Raw genomic sequence first — 7853 nt, 5'->3', positions numbered from 1 at the left:
CAGCTTTAAAATAAGACCAGCAGCCAAAAAGTGTGTTGAGATAGCAATATGAGAATTTTTTTGATCTGTTCTGTGCCACTGTTTTGTATGGTTTCATGAAAGAGCATAGAGTCTCAAAGCTTGACCTTATAGCTTTATTCAACCAGATTAAAATACTTTAATATTTTTGTAATTTTGGGAAAATCATGTTATGTTGTGAATAGAAGTATCTGAAATACATATTTACAATATGCTATTTTTCCAAGACAGGTCTCAAACGTTGCTGAAAACACAACTTCAATTTCATTCTGTAATGTAGAATTACAGAAGGTTCCATATGAGGATTTAATATGGTATCTTCTTTCAACTTTAAAAAAATAGGCAGCTAAATCCCTACACAGCTCATACAAAATATGCCTGTGGATGTTTGTTTATATTTTTGCAGAAGTGGCTCATTTATCTCTTCAGAAAAGGTTGCTGTGTAAATTTAGACTGTTGCTGCAAAAAAGCACTAGAGAAAGTCTCAAAAATAAAAAAAATGAGTAGTGACATACAATCATTCCCTCAGCTATAATGTGAAAGAACGCTGCATGAAGGAAATTAGAACCTGCATTCAGATTCTTATTAGTGTGCTTTCCTACTGGTTAGCAGCCAGAGGCAGATAGATCAAGACATACAAATCTTGCTGTAAATGTCAAACTTGTTCCAGCACAGGATACAGTACCATAAGCAAAACATCAAGTACTTCAGCTGTAAGTCAACAGAAACTTTCAGAATTACTTACCTGATTTTCTTCATGAGAAACTCTCATTTGTTCTTTAAGAACTGACATTCTGGCTGCTTCTTCTTTCCTCAATACTCTTTCTTTCTTTAGCTCAGGACTCCAGAAAGTTTTGATGCTATTCATCGAGGATCCCAGCTTGCTGTCCTTAATGTCTAGTTCTTTTCTGAGAAGATCATTCTCCCTCTGTAGTTCCTTAAGCTGAGCCTGTAGGTCTAACATGGTACTATCTCTAACCTGTCTCAGCATAGAAGGAACCTGGTGGTGGTGATGGTGTGAAGATGTGGTCAGACCTCCATGCTGATCAGTGTAAGAAAGGACATCTGTGTGCGAAAGTCCAGCTGAAGCAATGTTAGGACTGCTCCCCATAGCTGTGACTCGACCACCATACACAGCTCGATTTGTAGCCCTTCCAAGAGTCATTGTGCCCTTTGGGAAAGTAGTAGAAGCTACACCTTCATGGTCACTCAGATACATTGGTCCAGATGTTGCATAGGCGGCATTAAGGGACTGGATGTTCTCCATTGATAACGTCTTACCAGTTCCTCCTCCTCCTCCACTATTTGTTCGCCTATGGCCCAGGCGAGGAGATCTTGGCAAACGAGGAGACCTGGAGGGACTTCCTTCCAAGTTGCTGATTGTTCTTGCACTTCCATACATTTTTCTTCTACTTTGAGGTACTATTTAATAAGAAATTAGTAACACTAAAGTCGAATATTAAATTTATAATTCCAGTTAGAAATGTTGGCAGTTTCACTGCATTCTTCCAGTAGGCAAAAATCTATTGTTCCTCCAAAGTCAGAGATCTGAAAAAAGATAATATAAAATTAAGTAAATTATCTTGAAATATAAGTTTACAAGTAATTAGCATACCTAAGAAAAAATAATCTACTTCCTAGAGTAATTACTTTAAAAATAAAATTTACTATACATCTTGTATTTAGGATGACTTGTTAAAAAATGCATTTTCAAACTCATTTCATTCAGAAACCAAACTAAGATAATACATTTTTAAAAGACAAATGTAAAGTACTGTAAATTCAGTAGTTCTTTATATTCTCGAGTAATACTAGATTAAGACAGAACAAGGAAATAGGCAAGGGTTTTAATTTTTGTTTGGATTAACAAAGAGATTTTTGATAGGAAAAAGGATCAAGGAAACAGTGTTTCCAATAGTTCAGCTGTAACCAGTACAAACATGTTTTAATATGAAAAATCAACAATAAAACTAAGCTAATTTCAGTGAATGTTTCCTTCTAAACAATTATACCTTATTACAACACAGTATTATTTGTTCAGTGAAGTTGTATCTTGATAATATTTGTTGCTAATAAGCTTCTCAGGAAAAGATTGCATGACAATATCCTGGGTTTTCTTCTAGGAAAGGAATCCTTGTAGAATACAATTTTCTTTCTTTTTTTTCCAATGGATATCATTGATTATTACTTTGATAGAACTATTCTTGTAATTTATTTAATCAAACAGAGATGTGGACCAATGCTCTATTTCAAATTCTTCAATACCATCATTATACATTTACCAAGCTTCAAGTAAGTTTATTAACTTTATGTAGCATAAATATAAACAAACAACAGGACTCTAGGATTAGGTAGGTCAATTGCTGTATTTTTTTTAATATTATAATTTCAATAAATTTGTGGTATTAAATTGGTGATCATTAACCAGATCTAGCACCAATTATTTCAAAGGTAACTAGAGGAAGAAGAAAAGCTAGATTTAGTCAAACTCAGTAATCTTCAACCATACCCTCAAGGCATCCTCATTATCTATAGATACATTATTTCCTAGTGTTTTAAAACATGTGTTCTACATTTGCTGTGAAAAAATCGCTGATGCAGGGGCAGGCAGAAGGATGATTCGATGTCATATTTATGAATAAGCTCTAGTATATTAAATCCTCATCAACAACATTAGCATAAAACATTACAGATCCTAATGATATCAGCAAATAAGAAGCATGCCAAGTTCTCCACTGACCCCTCATTATCCCACACAGGCATATCCCACAGGGCTTATATGAATTCTAGGAATTGCTCGGTATATGCTACATTTTCATCAACTTCAACAGCCAGTATAATCTCAAGTATTGTTGTTTCATTTGAATTACCACCATGCATCTGAATTAGCTGAGATATTTCAACTTGTTCACCTACTATTATACAACACTGGCCACTCTTGTGGCTTTTCACCTCTTTCCCAAGAGGTCACAAGAGCCTGGTGTCAGGAGTCACAAGATTCAGAAGTGGAAGGCACAGCTACACTGAAATGTTGATGACAGTGTCACTACAGGTGCTGGAGAAAAATATGAGAGTGTGGTATTTATTCAATATTGATAATTTGGAGACACTGAACTCTTTGCACTGCACCCAGGTTGCTTCATTAAAAGCAATTCATTTCAATGCAAACACTGCCCTTGACAAAATGGATCAAACAAGCTAACATAACATTGTTCCATAGAAACTATAGTAACAAGCCCAGTGATTCTGTCATGAAACATTACCGCTTTTTGCCACGTACAGACAATTCAGCTACACATAAAGCAAAGCAGGGGTACCTACTGCAATGAGAAAATGTAGTTTTTAACTATTTAGGAAGACACAGATATAAAATTACAGTCTAGCAACTCTTTTTTACTTCAGGATCATATAACTAATAAAATATGAATATTTTTAATTCTAGAGGCAAAAGCCTGATTCACCTTCTTGAGCCATGAAAACCTCTCAAAGCTTCCATAATTCAGCCCCAAAGCGCACAAATTTAAAGGAACCAGATGTAAATTATTGATTTGCATTTTCAAATTTTGACATTTTATTACGAGTATCCAAATTTGCCCCCCTTTTCAGTTGTCATTCGGCATTCAAGAGATGACCCACAGCTTGTTCCACAAAAAAAAAAAAGTTATGCAGCTTTTCTGCCATCTCAACTTCAATGCACTGATCAATAAAAAACATATCTCATGGTGACTGGGAGCAATGTAATTGCTTATCCTAATTCTCAAGTGGCTGCATCCTCTGGCCAAATAACATCACTCAATGCACTCTGAGAAATCTATCCTTGTATATTACTAGTTTCCTGAAAGAGTTCTGTAGCATCTTCAAAGAGGATCTCATATGAGATCAGAGCTGAATATCATTTTCCTTCCACTGGCTCATGGCAGGTCCTGAGCAAAAGCAACCGTCTACTGGACAGATACAATTCTCCCCCAAAAAAAAATCCAGCCTGGTGAAAAAAAATAAGATTGCTAGAATAAACTGTCAATGCCAATTTAAGCTGCATACAGTCAAATATTTTCAGATATAGCAGACTTGATGCACGATCAAGTGGTGGTAGGTGTTGGTACAGAATTGTTGAACCTCAAAAACATAGGTATAGGACACCCTTACATCAGATAAATATTGTTTTTGCTTTCCATTGCCACAGTCTGATAAATAAGTAATTTATGCTTCTTCCTTTGAGTCACTTAGTTTCCTACTTAGCCTTTTATTTATGTGTCTGATATGTATTTTTATGTACTTGTTTTGCCTTTTAGAGTTTATTAGTTATGGTCTGTCTTCTTTTCTCTACTTGTTTGAAGTCTTGAGAATATATCATCTGAAAGCACAGAACATTTTTATCTTGCCTAGCATGCCAATGCTTACTATTGAGCCCTACTGAAAAAGGGAATCATCCCTTATCCAAAGGGAGGCTAACTTCTTTTTGGATTTCTCCTTTAATAATAATATTCACATACTGATTTAACATTGTAAATTTCACATGCTTGCGAAAATTCAGAAAGCAACAGGAAAAGAGAAGTGAAACCACCAACCAAACAAATGTTATTACCTCCACAGCATTTTCAATTACTATTTTTATTCAACCCCCTGAAAATACTCTAATCAAGATGGAGACCTCTATGTAGAAAGTGGAAATACACTGACATATGCTTGGTTTTCTTACTTGCATGGGCTACTAAGGATAACTCACAGACCAAAAGCTGAAAATCATTATTTTAAAGAGTTCTTACAGTTTGTACCTATTTCCGTTTGCAATTCATTATCTACTACAACTCAGACTGGCTTTCTTGCAGACACCTTGGAAAAAGGAAAGCACATAAAAGTGCACTTTTTGGAAGTGTATACATCTTAAGGATAAACCCCGAGTCTTCCTTTATGGCTGTGAAAAGTCTCAGACACAGCAGAAGCCATATACCATTGCTTTATGGAAGAAAGGAGAAAGGCACCTATGTAATCTTTATACACAGAGCCTTCCTAGCTTCAGGAAGATTTACTGTGTGTCTCAACACATCAGGAATTGGAGGCATGAAGAAGTAATATCAGCCTCAGGGCCTCAACAATTGCCATACAGATCATCTACTGCCTAAGATAAAGAGAGGAGATCCCTTCTCTCATCTCCCCATTGAACCTGCTGACACAGAGCCATTCTAGTTGAACTTAGAGTGGGCAGGCGAGATACAGATGGTTCTACCCTGAAAACAAAATTGATTTTATATTGCTATTTTAATTTATGGGGGGAAAAGATTATTGCTCTAAACCAATCATTTTTCACCAAATATTTCAAGGATGGTTTTACTGAACTAAAGCATAACCATAGTGGAATTGGTAGAGAGAAAGATAAATGGAATCAAGAGGAAACATAAGAATCTCATACATCATGGGGAGCACAGGCAAGTTGTATAAACAAGAATAGTGTATCCACAACTACAGAGACGAACCCTCTCTCTATAGAAGCCCAGAAGCTGTGGGAGTTGCAGTAACAAGCACAAAGGAGCTCCAATACAACTTATGAAGATTATAACCCCCTAAAAACTTATCTGAGACAAAAAGTCACCCAGATTCATTCAGTCTGGTCCGGGACAAACTGCAGACCCACTGCATGCATTTTCCCATAAAAGGTTATTTTGAGTTTTAAAAGCAATATCAGCTTAATAGTATGAGAAAAAAAAACAGATTTATTTACTTGTCTCAATATTTTCTTACATTAAAAATACTTTTTAATGTACATAACGTATGACTTAAAAACTAAGCAGCATAATTGTGACTTTAATATTTTGCATTGCAAACAAACCTATATAAGAGGGTACAGAAAATTAAGCATGCATTCTCAGGGGCCTGGTGAGGGGTGGGCACTTCCCTCGGTCATGCTCTCATCAGCCTTGAAAATCCCAGCAAATAAGAAATAGTCTATTTCATGTTAAAATACTTCCTGGTGATTGTTGTGATTTAGGCTTGGCATATTTCTGCACTTCTGCCTCATCTCAGAGGGTTCACATTAACCACATCACTTAAGTCTTCGACACTGCACTTTATTTGCCTTTTAGCTATCTATTTCTAAAGAGACTTAAAATGTAGGATTCTAATATGATGCTACTGCAAGGTCTGTCTCACTCAATTTACTTTCCAAATGCTTTACTTCAACATTTTACATATTTACATATTTACACCATTTCCTTGAAATACTATCTTCACAGAAATCCATACCTTCTGATTTTCACTGGTTACACACTCTTACCCCATCCCCTAAAAAACACCCCCCACAATTAATTTTTGTAAGCTATTTAAACAAATCAGCATCACCAAGTTCAAAGCAAGTAATAATTTCCTGCATTGTATCTGACAATCTTTTCATAAGAAGTCCAGAAGGACTGTGTAGAAAGGCTGTATTTTACTCTCAGAACACACTGGGGGCTATTTTGCCTGTTTCCTGGGCTCTATGAATCTTGATGGTTCGGAAGAAAAATGGAAACTAAATCATGCCAGACAAAACTTTAATGAAATTACTAAATTCCTCCTTCATTCAGTTCAGAAAAAACACAAGATGTTGTTACATCCCAAGTCTCTCCTGTAAAATGTCTGGGCCTAAACAGCCCAGCAGTCTCAGATCAGATATTCCAAACCATTAAAAAAAAGGTAACAGTTGGAACTTTGCTGCCAATTCTGCACAGTGCATGCAGAGTTCTCACCAGTTTCACATTAGAGGTTTCACTAACAAACAGGTGCTGGACAGCACGCAGTGTGGATAATTCCACAGCAGATTTCACAATTTTATTGAAAAAAAAAAAATCAATTCACACTATCCTGGAACACACCAAGAAATGTAGGAAAATGTCAGTAACTAGATATAGGGCCAGAGACAACAAAATGTAGCAAATCTTTCCTCATGAGATATTCCCATGACAGAAAAACATCACATGAGCAGATATTCAGACTATGCTCAGAAAGTGCACTGACCACTAAATCTAAATTATCATCTTAACCATACAGAAATTATTCTCCATATTGCTAACAGCAGCCAAACACTTTTAGTGAAGGATAAAGAGACTTGATTTCTTCTTTCTCCTGGTTTTTGGGGGTTTTGTTTTGTTTTGTGGGGTTTTTTGTTTGTTCGTTGTTTTTCTCTTAGACTGGGGGCTGCTATTAGTTTCAGAAGGGTCAGCGTTACTGTTTCTTATCATCAACTGATAACCAGCATTTGAACACAGAGCTACTTTGTGATTTTCTGTCAATGTATCCTACAACCTGACCTTTTACACCATCTTCACAGGCAGACGTAGTGGGGCCAGAACAGTCACCAAAATACAGATTTGGGGGTGGCGGGGGGTGTGGAACAAAATCCTGAGAATTATGCTGAGAAAGCTCATGGCCAATTTAGAGTTTCTGTGCCTCCTCCTCTGGCCAGAATCACCTAGTCAGCAGTAAATTTGGATATTTGCCAACCACTTAATAGCTTTGCACAACTACTTGCCAGTATTAACATTCAGCCAAGAGCTCAAACATTTGTAATATTACCGAAAGCCTTTAAGGGAACTCCTTCCTTACAGCTGCCCTCCTCAAGTAACAGTGACAGCTAAGTGCAGAAATTATCAATTTGATTTTTAAAATTCTTCATGTTTTCCAAACTGTCTAAAGCTATTTAATACTAAATATGTCCCCAAACATCAACAAAGAGCAACAAAATAGAAGAAATAAGAGATGATGTAGAAGACAATGTTCCTACATTCTATATCAGGACTCACATTTCCTGTATTTTAAGACACCACAAAAGGAAAGAGATTCACAGAAAAAGTTCTGTTCCA

At 36.2% G+C, this 7853-nt stretch overlaps 1 pseudogene across 1 annotated transcript; it reads right to left on the bottom strand.

Moving 5' to 3' along the window:
* Positions 1–763: 763 nt before the first annotated feature.
* Positions 764–1562, bottom strand: LOC104531665 (ERC protein 2 pseudogene; annotated as a pseudogene). Its single transcript, XR_728078.1, has one exon. The product of XR_728078.1 is annotated as an ERC protein 2 pseudogene (transcript).
* Between the last annotated feature and the right edge of the window lie 6291 nt (positions 1563–7853).

The sequence above is a fragment of the Antrostomus carolinensis genome, unplaced genomic scaffold, assembly GCF_000700745.2.
Source record: "Antrostomus carolinensis isolate BGI_N321 unplaced genomic scaffold, ASM70074v2 scaffold51430, whole genome shotgun sequence".
In the NCBI taxonomy this organism is placed as follows: domain Eukaryota; kingdom Metazoa; phylum Chordata; class Aves; order Caprimulgiformes; family Caprimulgidae; genus Antrostomus; species Antrostomus carolinensis.
This window is presented reverse-complemented; position numbering and strand designations above follow the sequence as displayed.